At 38.1% G+C, this 15975-nt stretch overlaps 1 protein-coding gene and 1 long non-coding RNA gene across 2 annotated transcripts in view; one reads left to right on the top strand and one right to left on the bottom strand.

Moving 5' to 3' along the window:
- Positions 1-10156, top strand: part of LOC139081132 (uncharacterized) — a 135246-nt gene extending 125090 nt beyond the window's left edge. The window contains exon 3 of the long non-coding RNA XR_011536125.1: positions 10142-10156. This is a non-coding gene — a long non-coding RNA (uncharacterized lncRNA). The remainder of the gene's footprint in view (positions 1-10141) is intronic.
- LOC139081128 (endogenous retrovirus group K member 7 Env polyprotein-like) overlaps positions 1-15975 on the bottom strand; it is a 454430-nt gene that overhangs the window by 352443 nt on the left and 86012 nt on the right. The gene's annotated exons all lie outside the window — the stretch shown is intronic.

Here is a 15975-nt window from a genome sequence, read left to right as displayed (position 1 = left end):
CTTGAAAACATAACAAAATTGACAAAGTTTTAGCTAGATTGACTGAAAAATGGAGAAGATTAAAATGACTAAAATCAGAAATGAAAGTGGGGCATTACAATGATTTTGCATAAACAAAAAGAGTGTAGAGAGTAGTATGAACGACAACAAATAATATGCCAACAAATTGGATAACCTAGATGAAATGGACAAAATCTTAGAAATAAGCAGTGAATCATGAAGAAATAAAAAGTCTGAACAAACCTATATTGAGTAAGGAGATTGAATCAATCAAAAAGGAGATTGAGTCATCAGAAATCTCCCAACAACGAAAAGCCCTGGACCAGATGGCTTCACTGTGAATTTCCCCAAACACATAAAGAAGAATTAACATGACTCTTTCTCAAACTATTCCAAAAAATTGTAGGGGAGGGAACGCTGTTTAATTCATTCTATGATGCCAGAATTACCCTGATACAAAGAAACTACAAGAAAAGAAAACTATAGATCGATATCCCTGATGAATATTGATGCAAAAATTGTCACCAAAATACTGGCAATCAGAATTAAAAGGGCTATTAAAAGGATTATACACTATGACCAAGTGTGATTTATTGCTGCAATGAAAGATGGTTCAACATATGGAAATCAATCAATGGAATGCAACACTGTAACAGAATGAAGGGAAAAACCAACATGATCATCTCAATTGATGAAGAAAACATATGACAAAATTCAACAACCTTTCATTATAAAAACCCTCAATACATTAGGAATAGAAGGGAACTTCCTCAACATAATAAAGGCCATATATAAGAAACTCATAGTTAACATCATACTCATTTGTGAAATAATGAAAGCTTTCTCTCTAAGATCAAGAACAAGAGAACTGTCCCACTTTTACCGCTTCTAATAAACATAGTACTGTAAGTTCTAGCCAGAGCATTTAGGCAACTAAAAGAAAAAAAAGCATGCAAATTGGGGAGGAAGATATAAAATTATCTCCATTTTCAGTTGGCATAATCTTACATGTAGAAAACCCTAAAGATTTCACACACAAAGAATTAGAGCTAATATATTAATTCAGCAAAGTTGCACGATACAAAGTCAACACAAAATATCAGGTGTGATTCTATACACTAACAATGAATGATTTGCAAAGGAAATTAAGAAAACAATTTCATTTACGATAGCTTCAAAAAGAACAAAATAGACTTAACCAAGGAGATGAAGGACTCGCACACTGAAAACTACAAAATGTTGCAGAAGGAAATTAATTCTTTATGTCTTCTGACATAAATCCATGGAAAGACATCTTGTGTTTATGGATTGGAAGACTTAATATGGCTAAGATGTCAACATTATCCAAAGAGATCTTCAGATTCAGTGATATCCTTAACAAATTCCAACAATGTTTTTTGTGGAAATAGAAAAATCCATTCTAATATCTATATAGATTCTCAAGGGATCCCAAATAGCCAAAACCAACTTCAGAAAGAAAAGAAAGTTGGAGGAGTCACACTTCCTGATTTCAAAACTTACTACAAAGTTACAGTAATCAAAACTTGTGGTATTGCAATAAAGGCAGACATACAGACCGACAGATTAGAATAGAGAGCTCAGAAATAAAACCTCACACACATGGTCAAATGAGGTGTTACAAGTGTGGCAAAATCATTCAATGGGGAAAAAGGCAGTCTTTTCAACAAAGTATGCTAGGAAAATTAATATCTACATACAAAAGGGTGAAGTTAAACTCTTTCCTTACACTATATACAAAAAAGTAACCCCAAATCGATCAAAGACCTAACTGTTAGAGCTAAAACTATTAGGAAAAAACCATAGAGAAGAGGAAAAATGGTGATGTAAGAGAATCCAGCCCCCCTGTCCCCTGCCAAAGATCAATAATTGGATAGCTATCCACAAAGAAAAACAGCTATGGCAGGATTCTAGAGTCCATTTAGGAAGGTATTGCAATACAATGGAACAAAAACCTGACAGTAATCATGTAAGAAGAGAAGGAAGACAACTTCATTTTGCCTGCATTATCCCATCTCCCACACCAGCATTGTTCAGCACCAAGAAAGAACTTCCCAACTAGAAAGAGTTCCTCTCACCTGGAAAGTAAGAGTTGGGTAAGCCACCAGTTTCTCCAGCCATTTGGGGCACTGCACAAAGGTCCCACTTCAGTTTCACCCCATCAAGACCAGCAAAAATGAGACATATAGAGTAGGCTAGGAACAAGAAAGAAGAGCAGGGGCTATTATTAGCAGACACACAGCGGGAGCAATCATGGTTCACAGAGACCTGCCCTGCAGACAAACTCAGCAGATTCCACCACCAAGGAAGCCAATGGCCAGCACAGCCACTGCAGATTCCCAGAAATTTCACCAGCTTTTGCCCCACAGGAATTCACGTTCACTGACACCAGCCACTGGAGTCCCGCCTAACTCCCTCTAGCCCCACCCTGACAGGAGCCAAAGAACTGCACTAGCAGCCAGCGCAGGCCTCTGCGGCTGCACTAGTGTAAAACACCAGCCACCTGAATCCTTCCCAGCCCACACTGGAGACCAGGAGCCACATCAGCAGCCAGCTCGGATCTCAGCAGTTGTGTGAATGGAGGGCCAGCCACCTGAGTCTCCCCCTGCTTCTTCTGCCTCTGTCCCTGCCCCTGCCCCTGCCCCTGCCCCTGCCAGAGCTGAGAAACTGCACAGGCAGTCATCTCCAGCCTCTCTGGTTATACTAAGATGCCAGGCACCTGAGTACCTCTTTGTCCCTGCTGGAGCCTGGGAGCCACTTCAGCAGCCAGCTTGGGACTCTCTGGCTGCACAAGTGCAAGATGCCAACCTAGACCCCCTCAGCTGGCCTCCACTGCTGTGCCCGCACTTAGAGCTAGCCACTGCAGTTGTGCACCTGCACACCACCAGCCAGACACCCAGTCATCAGCCTCTACCAAAGCACACAATCCAAGGAGGAGAATGTGCGGTCGTGGGAGAGGATGCCTACAACCAGGTCCTCTGCAGTTGCCAGGGAGCCCATAGTTGGCCCCAGTCCTTGCTACCTGCCCTGGCCCCCATCACTATGTGTGTGTATGCAACATGCCCCTGACACTACACAGACATCTGAAGCTGGCCCCCACAGCTGAGTATGTGCACACCACCAGTTCTGGCCACCACTGCTGCCTGCCCTGGTCCCTGATGTTGTACCTGGAGGTGCCACAGAGGATTTCGACAGCCCATGAAGCCACTGCAGACCCCCTACAGTACTCACAAAGGACCACACACTGGTCGATGCTATGGACACCAGTGGCCTGAACCAGGGCAGGTGCCACCATGTGCCCCTGCACTTGGCACCCTGGACCAATAGCCCCATGGTCACAGCATGATCCAGCATGCCCCCACTCACAGGTGAAATGTTTCCCTGACTGAAGTCAGTCCATAAAATCTGTATGAGATGCCTATTTCAAATGCACAGATACCTACTGGGCTACAGGGATTATGCAGAAGTAGGGAAACATGCCTCCACCAAAGAGATACAGTAAACCTCTAGTAACTGGCCCCACAGAAAGGAAGATCCATGGATTTTGCAACCAAAAATTCAAAATAATTATTCTAAACATACTCAGAGAGCTACCAGAGAACACAGATAAACAATAGCAGGAAAACAATATGAGTGCAAAGTGGGGAGTTCAGCAAAGATAGGAAAGCTAAAAAGAACCAAACAGAAATGGTGGAGCTGAAAATACAATGACTGAACTAAAAAAAAAAAAAAAAAAAAAAAAAGGGCACTAGAGCGCTTCCATAGCAGACTCACATAAGAAGAAAAGAGAATCAGTGAGCTAGGAGACAGACCAACCCAAATTATCTAATCAGAGGAGAAAAATCAAAGAATCATAAGGAACGAGGAAAGCTTATGGGGCTTATGGGGCTTATGGGACACCATTAAGGGAAATAATGTACACATCATTGGAGTCCCAGGAATAGAAGAGAAGGAGAAAGGGGTAGAAATCTTCTTTAAAGAAGTAATGACTGAAAACTTCCCAAGCCTGGGAGAGATTTGGACATCTAAGTTCATGAAGCTAATAGGTTGCCCCCAAATTTTAATCCAATGTGATATTCTCTAAGATACATAATAATGCTATCTAGCTTAAAAGGAAAAACGAGGATTTTGAAAGCAGCGAGAGAAAAATAATTCTCTCATACAAAGGAAGCCCCATAAGATTATCAGTGGATTTCTCTGCAGAGACCTTTCAGGCCAGGAGAGAATGGGATGATATAATAAAAGTACTGAAAGAAAGAAACTGGCAACCAAGAATACTTTACTGGCAAAGTTGTCCGGCAATGAAGGAGAGATAAAGACTCTCTTATAAACAGAAGCTAAAGGAATTCATCACCACTAAACCTGCCTTACAAGGAATGCTAAAAGCAGTTCTTCAAGCTGAAGCAGAAAGATGCTAATTAGTAACATGAAAACATATGCAAATATATGACATATTGGTAAGATAAGCCTATGCTCAGATTCAGAATACCCTATTACTGCAATATGGTGATGTGTGAACTACTTAACGCTAGTGTAAGATTAAAAGACAAACATATTAGAAATAGGTATAGCTTCACAATTTGTTAATGCATACACAGTATAAGATGAAGTAAATGGTGACCTCAAAAATGTAAAAGAGAGGGAGAAAAGAGTAGGAAAATAGGATAAAACCTAAACAGACATAGAAAGCTGTAGAAGGTTTATGAAAAAAGGATCTTTAAAAGGAAATTTTAACATGTGGTCAAGCTGGCTAAGATTTAAGTAAATTTATTTAAAAATGAATTTTAATATCAAAACTACACTAGTACAAAATTATAATTTTTCTCTAATAAAAAGGAAAAGTCTTCTCAGATTATTGATTTCCTCTTAATAAGAGATTCTTTTTTATTAATTGCAGTAACATTGGATTATAACATTATATAGCTTTCAAACGTACATCATAATATATTTCGAATTATGTTTAGATTACATCATGTTCCCCACCAAAAACTAATTATACTCCATCATCTCATGTTAGCCTAATCACCCCTTTTGCCCTCCCCCCCTTCCCCTATGGTAATCACCAATCCAATCTTTGTTGCTATGGGTTTGTTGTTTTAATTTTCTACTTATGAGTGAGATCATACGGTATTTGACTTTCACCCTCTGACTTATTTCATTCAGCATAGTACCCTCAAGGACCATCGATGTTGTCACAAATGGCCAGATTTCATCATTTCTTATGGCTGAGTAGTATTCCATTATGTATATGTACCACATCTTCTTTATCCATTCGTCCCTCAATGGGCAACTAGGTTGCTTCCAAGTTTTGGCTATTGTGTACAATGCTGCAATGAATATAGGGATGCATGTATCTTTATGCCTTTGCGTTTTCAAGTTCTTTGGATAAATACCCAGCAGTGGGACAGCTGGATCATATGGTAGATCTATTAATTTTCTGAGGATGCTCCATACTGCTTTCCGTAGTAGCTGCACCACTTTGCACTCCCACCAGCAGTGTACGAGGTTTCCCTTCTCTTCACATCCTCTCCAAGACTTGTTATTTCCTATCTTTTTGATTTTAGCCATTCTGACTGGAGTGAGGTGGTACCTCATTGTAGTTTTGATTTGCATTTCCCTGATACCTAATGATGTTGAGCATCTTTTCATATGCCTGTTGGCCATCCGTATATCTTCTTTGGAGAAATGTCTGTTGAGATCTTTTGCCCAGTTTTTAATTGGGTTGTTGTTTTTTTTGTTGTTGACATGTATGTGTTCTTTGTATATTTTGGATATTAACCCCTTGTCTGATACATGGTTTGCAAATATCTTCTCCCAATTGTTAGGTTGTCTTTTCATTTTGTTGATGGTTTCCTTTGCTGTGCAGAAGTTTTTTAGTTTTATGTAGTCCCATTTGTTCATTGTTTCTTTTGTTTCCCTTGCCCAGTCAGACATGGTACTTGAAAATATGCTGCTAAGACTGATGTCAAAGATCGTACTGCCTATGTATTCTTTTAGAAGTTTCATGGTTTCAGGTCTTACATTCAAGTCTTCAATCCATTTTGAGTTGATTTTTGTGCATGGTGTAAGGTAATGGTCTACTTTCATTCTTCTGCACGTGGCTGTCAAGTTTTCCCAACACCATTTATTGAAGAGACTCTGCTTTCTCCATTATATGCTCTTGGCTCCCTTGTCGAATATTAGCTGTCCATAAATGTGTGACTTTATTTCTGGGATGTAGATTCTGTTCCATTGATCTGTGTGTCTGTTTTTGTGCCAGTACCATTCTGTTTTGTTCACTATGGCTTTCTAGTATATTTTGAAATCAGGGAGTGTGATACCTCCAGGTGTGTTCCTTTTTCTCAGGAATCCTGTGGCTATTCGGAGTCTTTTGTTGTTCCATATAAATTTTAGGATTCTTGATTCTATTTCTGTGAAAAATGTTGTTGGAACTTTAATAGGGATTGCATTGAATCCATAGATTGCTATAGAAAGTATGGACATTTGAACTACGTTAATTCTTCCAATCCAAGAGCACAGAATATCTTTCCATTTCTTTGTGTCTTCTTCAATTTCTTTCAACAATGTTTTATATTTTTTGGTGTACAGATTTTTCACCTCTTTGTTTAAGTTTATTCCTAGGTATTTTATTCTTTTTGTTGCAATTGTAAAAGGGATTACATTCTTAATTTCTCTTTCTGCTACTTCATTGTTAGTGTATAGAAACACAACTGATTTTTGTATGTTGATTTTGTATCCCGCAACTTGACTGTATTCATTTATTGTTTCTAAAAGTTTTTTAGTGGATTCCTTAGGGTTTTCTATATATAAAACCATGTGGTTTGCAAAGAGTGACAGTTTCACTTCTTCTTTCCCAGTGTGGATCCCTTTTATTTCCTTTTCTTGCCTGATTGCTCTGGCTAGGACTTCCATTACTATGTTAAATAAGGGTGGTGACAGTGGGCATCCTTGTCTGATTCTGGTTCCTAGAGGGATAGCTTTCAGTTTTTCTCCATTGAGAATGATATTTGCTGCTGGTTTGTCACATATGACCTTTATTACGTTGAGATATTTTCCTTCTATACCCATTTTTATTTAGAGTTTTTATCATACATGGATGCTGTATCATGTCAAATGCTTTCTCTGCATCTATTGAGATGATCATGTGACTTTTATTCTTCATTTTGTTAATGTGGTGTAACACTTTGATTGATTTGCAGACATTGAACCATCCCTGCATCCCTGGAATGAAGCCCACTTGATCATGATGTATGATCTTTTTAATGTATTGTTGTGTTCGATTTGCTAGTATTTTGTTGAGGATTTTTGCATCAATGTTCATCCGTGATATTGGCCTGTAATTTTCTTTTTTTGTGTTGTCCTTGTCTGGTTTTGGTATCATGATAATGTTGGCTTCATAGAATGAATTAGGAAGCCTCCCCTCCCCTTCAAATTTTTGGAAGAGTTTGAGCAGGATAGGTATTAAGTCTTCTTTGGCTGTTTGGCAGAATTCACCAGGGAAGCTATCTGGTCCTGGACTTTTATTTTTTGGGATGTTTTTGATTGCTGTTTCGATCTCTTTACTGGTGATCGGTCTATTCAGATTTTTTACTTCTTCTTTGCCCAGTTTTGGAAGGTTGTATGTTCCTAAGAATTTATCCATTTCTTCTAGATTATCCAATTTGTTGGCATATAGATTTTCATAGTATTCTCTTATTATCTTTTTTATTTCTGGTGTGTCCATTGTAATTTCTCCTCTTTCATTTCTGATTTTATTCATTTCAGCCTTCTCTAGTTTTTTCTTGGTGAGTCTAGCTAAGAATTTGTCAATTTTGTTTATAATTTCAAAGAAACAGCTCTTGGTTTCATTAATTTTCTCTATTTTTGTTAGTCTCTATTTCATTTATTTCTGCTCTGATTTTTATTATTTCCTTCATTCTGCTTATTTGGGGCTTTGTTCTTAATTTTCCAGTATCTTTAGATGTGCTCTTAGATTGTTTATTTGGGATTTTCCCATTTGTTGAGGTAGGCCTGACTTGCTATAAACTTCCCTCTTAGAACTGCTTTTGCTGTATCCCATAGATTTAGGCAGGTCATATTTTCATTTTCATTTGTCTCCAGGAACTTTTTAAATTTCTTCTTTGATTTCTTCATTGACCCAATAGTTGTTCAGTAGAATTTGTTTAATCTCCAGATTTTTGTGGCTTTTCTGGTTTTCCTCCTGTAGTTGATTTCTAGTTTCATGCTTTTGTGGTCAGAAATTATGAGTGCTATTATTTGATCTTGTTAAATTTATTGAACTTGTTTTGTGGCCTAACATGCGATCAATCCTGGAGAATGTTTTATGTGGATTTGAAAAGAATGTGTATTCTGTGGCTTTTGGATGGAATTTTCTCTATATATCTACTAAGTCCATCTGGTCTAACGTGTCCTTTAGGGCCAGTGTTTCCTTATTGATCTTCTGTTTGGATGATCTATCCATTTGTGTAGGTGGAGTGTGAAAGTCCCCTACTATTCTTGTGTTACTGTCTATTTCTCCTTTTATGTCTGTCAATAATTGCTTTATATATTTAGGTGCTCCTATGTTGGGTGCATAGATATTTACAAGTGTTATATTTTCTTGTTGGATTGTTTCCTTTATCGTTCTGTAGTGCCTGTCTGTCTCTTGTTACAGTTTTTGTTTTTAAGTCTATTTTGTCTGATATAAATATTGCTACCCCCACTTTCTTTTCTTTTCCATTTGCATGGAATATCTTTTTCCATCTTTTCACTTTCAGTTTGTGAGTGTCTTTAGGTCTGAAGTGTGTCTCTTGTATGCAGCATATACATGGGTCTTTTTTTTTATCCAATTGGCCACCCTATGCCTTTTGATTGGAGTATTTAGTCCATTGACATTTACAATGGGTCTGGATAAATATGTATTTATTGCCATTGTGTTGCTTTTTTTCTGGGTGATTTAGTAGTTCTCCGTTCCTTTCTTTTTCTCTTGCTCTCTTCCATTGTGGTTTGATGGCCTCTTTAGTAATATGTTTGATTTCTTTTGTCTTACTTATTTGCTTACTTCTTATAGGTTTCTGATTTGTGATTACCATGAGGATCCTATGTAATATTCTATGTGTATAACAGTCTATATCGAGTTGATAGACTCTTTAGCTTGACCTCTTTCTAAAAGTTCTACATTTTCACTCCCCTCCTCCAACATTTTATGTTTGGGAAATCATATATAATATCTTGTTTAGTGTGTGTCAATCAATTACCCTCTTATCATTGAAATAGGTAATTTTAGTACATTTGTATTTTAACCTTCATATTATCTTCACAGGTAGTTGATCTGCTACCTTTACTATGTTTTTACCTTTACAAGTGATTTTATTCACTGTTTTTTTTTATTATGTTTTTATCACTATTTCTGGTCATCACTTTCCCATTTAAATAAGTCCCTCCAGCATTTCTTGTAGAACTGGTTTCTTGGTGATAAACTCCTTTAATTTTTGCTTGCCTGGGAAGCTCTTTATCTCTCCTTCCATTCTGAATGACAACCTTGATGGATTTAGTATTCTTTGCTGTAGGTTTTTTTCCTTTTAGCACTTTAAATACATCATGCCATTCTTTTCTCACCTGTAGGTTTCGGCCGAGAAGTCTGTGGATAGCCTTATGAGTTTTCCTTTGTGTGTCACTTGTTGCCTTTCTCTTGCTGCTTTTAGGATTCTCTCTTTATCTTTAATTTTGGACATTTTAATTATAATGTGTCTTGGTGTTGGCCTCTTTGGGCTTATCTTCCTTGGAGCTCTCTGTGCTTCCTGTACTTGAATGTCTGTTTCCTTCCTAGATTAGGAAAATTTTAATCTATTATTTCTTCAAATAAATTTTCGGCCCCTTTGTCTCTCTCTTCTCCTTCTGGGACACCTATAATATGAAAGTTAGCCCTTTTGATATTGTCCCAGATTTCCCTTAGACTGTTTTCATTCTGTCTCATTCTTTTTTCTTTTATCTGTTCAGCTTGGGTGATTTCCTCTAGTCTTTCATCTAGCTTGCTGATCCATTCTTCTGTATCCTCTAATCTACTATTGAGTCCCTCTAGTGAATTTTTCATTTCCAGTATTGTATTCTTCATTTCTGATAGGTTCTATTTTATATTTTCCAGGTCTTTACTGATGAGCTCACTGTGTGCATCCAGTCTTCTCCCAATATCTGTGAGCATCCTTGTGAGATTTTGTTTGGACTCTTTGTCAAGTAGGTTGCTTACTTCTGTTTCATTTAGTCCTTTTTCTGGGATTTTGTCCTGTTCCCTTGCTTGGAATGTATTCCTTTGTCTCCGCATTATGCCTCTTTCTCTGTGCTTATTTCTATGTATTAGGTGAGTCGGCTATGACTCCTGATCTTGGAGAAGTGGCCTTATGTAAGAGATGCCTTGTGAGGCCCAGCACTGTGCTTCCCTCTCATCACCAGTCCAAATGATCCATGAGAGACCCCTTTGTGGCCTACTTGTGTCTTTCTACAGTGGCAGGGCTGCTCTTAATGCAGGTACCCAGGGAGTCTAGTCTTTCCTTCCCTGGCCAGCTGTTTGTAAATCTGGTTTGGGGAGCCTCAGCACCAATGGCTACAAAGTCTGACAGCACACTCCTGTTGCAGTTTCCCTATGGTAGGTACCCAGTGTAGCTTCTTGATAGGCTCAGGGGCTTACAGTTGCTATGGGCCTCAGGCCTATAAAGCTGTTGTCAGTTCTCTTAGGAGTGCAGCTGAGTGGGGCTGGCCTTAGGCATGGGAGCATTCAATTGTTTCAGACTTTGGAAGGTGGGGCTGATCCTTTTTATGGCTATTTGTGCGGCACAGGTCTTCTGCCACTGATAAGCCTAACCCCTACAGGACAACAGACACCATCAACGCAGTCCTGGTCTGTGCACACTTCCAACCCCCCTGGAGCATACCCTGATGCCCCACTACATAGGCCCCCACCTCTCCACAAATACCCCCCCCCCACAATTCACCTGGTCCTCACACAGGCCCTGCCCCACAGAGATGGACATGTTCGCCTGCCAGTAGAGGATCAAGGCACCAAATAATTGCAGGCCCACAAGTAGCCTGAGGGCTTGCTGTTGGGTGGGGCCGATCTCTAGGGCAGGCTGCCTGCCCTGGCTGAACTCGATTAAATCTGAACTCTAGTGGGTGTGGCAGACCCCTGAGCTAACAGGCCAAGGGAAGAACCTCAAGGCTGTCCACCAGGGTCTGTGTCAGCCACCTGGACCAGGTCAGAACAGTGGCCCCCACCAATATCTCAGTCTATGGAGAGGTCCCTCCTCTCACCAAGATGCCCCCCAGAGCCCACCAGATGCATGTCTTTTCACCAAAGATCTGTCAGCCTTCTCTCTGGTGGTTTTAGGTTGCTGAAATGGGTGGGTTTGTGCATGGGCCCTTGAAGACCCAGGTCTTTTTGGCTTTCACCTGATAGCTTTTCTAGGGGTATCCTCACTGCAGTTAATAGCCAGTGAAGCCAGATAGTAAGACCCTTGTCTCAATTATGCTGAGTCTGAAGGATGCTTATAGCAGTATTGGCCCCTGCTGCAGACCTCACTCCTCCAGGGAGGGCTGCATACCTTAAGGTAGCTCTTGCCTGGCCAGATGAAAAACTCCACTGCTCCTGAAGGTAGCTTTTTTTCCTTTCCAGCAGGAAACTCTGCCTCTTCCGCTTTAGTCAGGATTTTCCATTTTTGTGAGGGATCTTTTTATCCAGTTTTCAGTTTTCTATCCAGGGTGATTTTTCCAAAAATAGTTGTAACCTGGTTGTGTTCGTGGAAGGAGATGAATTCAGAGTCTGCTTACATTGCCATCTTGATGTGATATCCCTTAATAAGGAATTTGCAAACAGAATTTCTTTGCCTTTAATATAATCTCCCTAGGAAACAAAGATTTTGTGTTTGTCTTTATCATCAGGTCTTCAGTTACTTAGAAAAGCTGAGTTTTCGCAGTATTAAAAGAGTGGGCTTTTGCTCAGAACACTCTAACTTTCTGTATTTGCCTTTAAAATGTCTATCTCTCTTCTTTTAGCTTCATCACTATTTCTTTCTGTTTATGGCTGAATAATATTCCATTGTATGGATATAAAGCATTTGTTTATCCCTTCACCAACTGATGCACATTTGATTTGTTTCCACTTAAAAATATTTTATTGAGGTCATATTGGCTTATAACATTGTGTAAATTTCAGGTGTACATCATTATATATCAGTTTCTGTATAGACTGCATTGTGATCACCACCAGTAGTCTAGTTTTTATCCATCACCATACATATATGCCCCTTTACCCATTTTCCCCTCCCCCTACCTCCTTCCCCTCTGGTAACTACTAATCTGTTCTCCTTATCTATGTGTTTGTTTATCTTCCACATGAATGAAGTCATATGATATTTGTCTTTGTCTGGCTCATTTTGCTTAGCATAATACCCTCAAGGCCCATCCATGTTGTTGCAAATGCCACAGTCTTGTTACTTTTATGGCTGGGTAGTATTCCATTGTATATACATACCACATCTTCTTTATCCATTAATCTGTTGATGGGCACCTGGGTTGTTACCACATCTTGGCTATTGTGAATAATGCTGCGATGAACATAGGAAAGCAGAAATCTCCTTGAATTGTTGATTTCATATTCTTTAGGAAAATATCCAGGAGTGGAATAGCTTGATCATATGGTATTTCCATTTTAATTTTTTGAGAAATCTCCGTTCTGTTTTCCATAGTGGCTGCAGCAGTTGGCATTCCTACCAGAAGTGTATGAGGATTCCCTTTTCTTCACATCCTCTCCAACATTTGTTATTTTTGTCTTGGTAATCATAGCCATTCTGACAATTGTGAAATGATATCTCAATTAGATTAAGTGAATATAAACTCTTTCCACATAATATAGTTAAAATAAACCTTACACTTTTGGGAAATTACAGTATGAGATTCACTTGTGTGTATAGGTTCATCTTGACATGCTCTGTCAAACTGAGAATAGTAGGACAGGCAGAGGCAAGAAGTTCTCCACCTTATTACTGAAGATGGTTTCCCTTAAGTTGAGTAGGCAGAATAAAGATTTGAAAGATGGAACAATAACATCTAAACCGCTGGCAGAACCAGAAGTATCTGGGAAACCACCACCAGAATTCTCAGCCTTGCAAGTAGTCATAAGAAATTAGGGAAGTTATTTTAAACAAAGATTGCTGCCTTGCTGTAAATTTGAAAAGAAAAGGCAACAAAGTATGAGCCTATCAGAGAATGATAATAGCCTGACCTTGAGGAGTTATCATTGTATGTGTAAGGGACAGAAAGGGTAGCTGTTCTTGTATTGTCCTCTCCATTTGGCCTCACAGATCCTTCTGTTTCTCAATTTACTGTGGTGTAAGAATAGTGGCTTTTAAACATATTGGATCATTCCACAGCAAAAGATATAGTTAGTGTATATTATAGTCCACCATATACCTACATATGTAAAACCATATAAATACTGAAATAAAAATTTAAAATTCTGACATATTTTTCCTATTTTTGGTATATTCCATACATGCATTCTATTTTCCATTTTATGAAGTTATACTCTTTTAATATATAATAAATAAGTTTATAATAGATTTATCTATGACATAGATAAAATTGAAGATATATATTATCCATTTATCTATATCAATACATCTAGATACCATATACATTTCTTTTTAAATAAATGTTAATCATAATTTATCACTTGTCTGTGACCATAGTTTGAAAAATAAGAAGTTACAGTAAATCCTTTCATAGTAGGAGAAAGCTCTCATGAAAGTTTCATTGCTTTTCATCTTTCAAAGGGACATTTGCTGCTTTGCCTGCATTCTTTCAGCATCAAGTCACACAGATTGCATAGAGTTATTTTACATTTGTTACTCTAAGTGTTTTGACATTTTTTCTTTGGCTCATTTTCTATTCTCAGCTCTTCTTCCAACTTTTTGAACTACTTATAATCTTTGCTTTTCAATGAAAACTAGGAAGCAGGCAGTTGTGAACTATCATGTATTAGCAAACTGTTCTTAATTTCTAGAAGCATACTTCTCTTTACAGCAAATCTTTTAATGTGGTACAAAACATGTCTTTTGATAGACCCAAATATTGTTTGTCTCTCTGTAAAAAAATTAGAAAGCCAAAGCTAGACAAACTTATGTTTAGCAATCAATGTCTCAGTATGCTATCCTATTCGGAAATTGTTTATATATTCAATGAATATTTATTATTTAGCTTAACTTAGTATAAGCTTTTATCATATGTACATTTATTTAAATGCTTTTTTTAACAATTATGTTTGGATTAGACACTAAATAGTGAAGCATCGTCCCAAGTCATTCTCCCTGACAACAAATTCTACAATGGAAACAGTACGAGCCCACCTGCCCAGGAAACTCAGGTAGAAAAATCGTATGTTTGCCTTGCATTCCATATTGATAACTCTAAAGACATGCCTGTTTTTATTGAGCCAACAAACAAACTATCTTTTATTTATCAAAGATTAACTCAGATCACATGAACTTGAAAAACATTTGGGTTAGTTTCTATATTTCTGAGAGTTTTAGGAATAGTTTATATAGATGTTTAATTTTGACAATACCACCAAAGTAGAAAAATATCATAGATATATATTTACAAACATATGCAGACATACAGATAGACACAAAGATCTTTAAAATTTTTTAGCCATGTCTCAGGTACAAAAATTAAAAGAATAGTTGGATCCAAATTGTGTTTCTGACAGAAGGGCTAAGTTAAGGTTGCCTGTTCAGATGACCAAAGATTTTTACTGAAGACTTTTTAAAATTTATTTGCATGCTATGAGGGTCCTTTAAGAGCCATTTCTCTAAAAATCCAAATCCAGCAGGAGTCCCAAAAGTGGTTGAGCTCCTGTAGCAGTCCTAGACTGCATACTTCCCAAAGTGGAAGCCCCAAATGGAGCTTCAATCCTCATAGCAGTCCTTGACTGTGTACTTACCTCTACAAGTATGTACTCACCAAAAGAAAACATTAATGTTTTTAAACCAGTTCAAAAAGACACCCAAAATAAAAGACAGAACCTCAACCAAGGTGGGTGGTACAAGACCAAGAGAATGTCACAACCTGGGCCTAGGGCTATTGAGGAGATAACAGCACACAAGAGGCTCATGCAGGTACCTTGCTCAAAATCAACAGTGGCACCAGAAAGAGGCAGAAAGTTGCTTTGGATACCACATTGCTGACACCAAATATGTCAACATAAAAAAAATGCAAGTGGAAAACAAAAGGAAAGCATTTGTTTGGAATCTTAGAATTGCAATTTGAGGAACACAGGTTCCAGTAGCAGCCAGAAAAATGTCCCCCTGAGGAGCAAAAGTCAGGAGTTTTTATTAGCAACAAGGAGAGCCCAGAACAATCACCTCAGTTGTTTGTTAGAGTGGGTAAATTTATGTTACAGTTTATTAGTTTACTTAAGGACATCTTTTTCTTACCAGAAAAAGTATATTTTTACACATTCCTCAGAAAGTCCTTTCTCAGCAAATAACTCCCTTGTGGCAAGTCAGCCAGGTCAGCATGGTTTCATATTTTTAACACGATGGAGTCCAGGGTCCAAATGGCATCACTGTTGTCAACTCATTTCACAGGTGTTTCCTCAAAAATTTTAAACACAGGATTACAATATGATCCAGCAACTCCTCTGCTGGCTATACCCAAAGTAATTGAAATCATGAAATGAAACAGGTATGTGTACACCAATGTTCATAGCAACATTTTTACAATAGCCAAAGTGTAGAAACAACCAAAATGTCCATTGATGGATGAATGGATAAACAAAATGTAGTATATACACACAATGGAATACTATTCAGCCTTAAAAATGAATGAAATTCTAATATATGCTACAACATGGATGAACCTTGTAAATATGCTAAGTGAAATAAGCCAGACACAAAATGATAAATATTGTATAATTTCACTGTTTGT

This window comes from Equus przewalskii, chromosome X (genome assembly GCF_037783145.1).
Source record: "Equus przewalskii isolate Varuska chromosome X, EquPr2, whole genome shotgun sequence".
NCBI lineage: Eukaryota > Metazoa > Chordata > Mammalia > Perissodactyla > Equidae > Equus > Equus przewalskii.
Note: the sequence above shows the minus strand (reverse complement) of the source record. Positions and strands in the feature narration are given on the sequence as shown.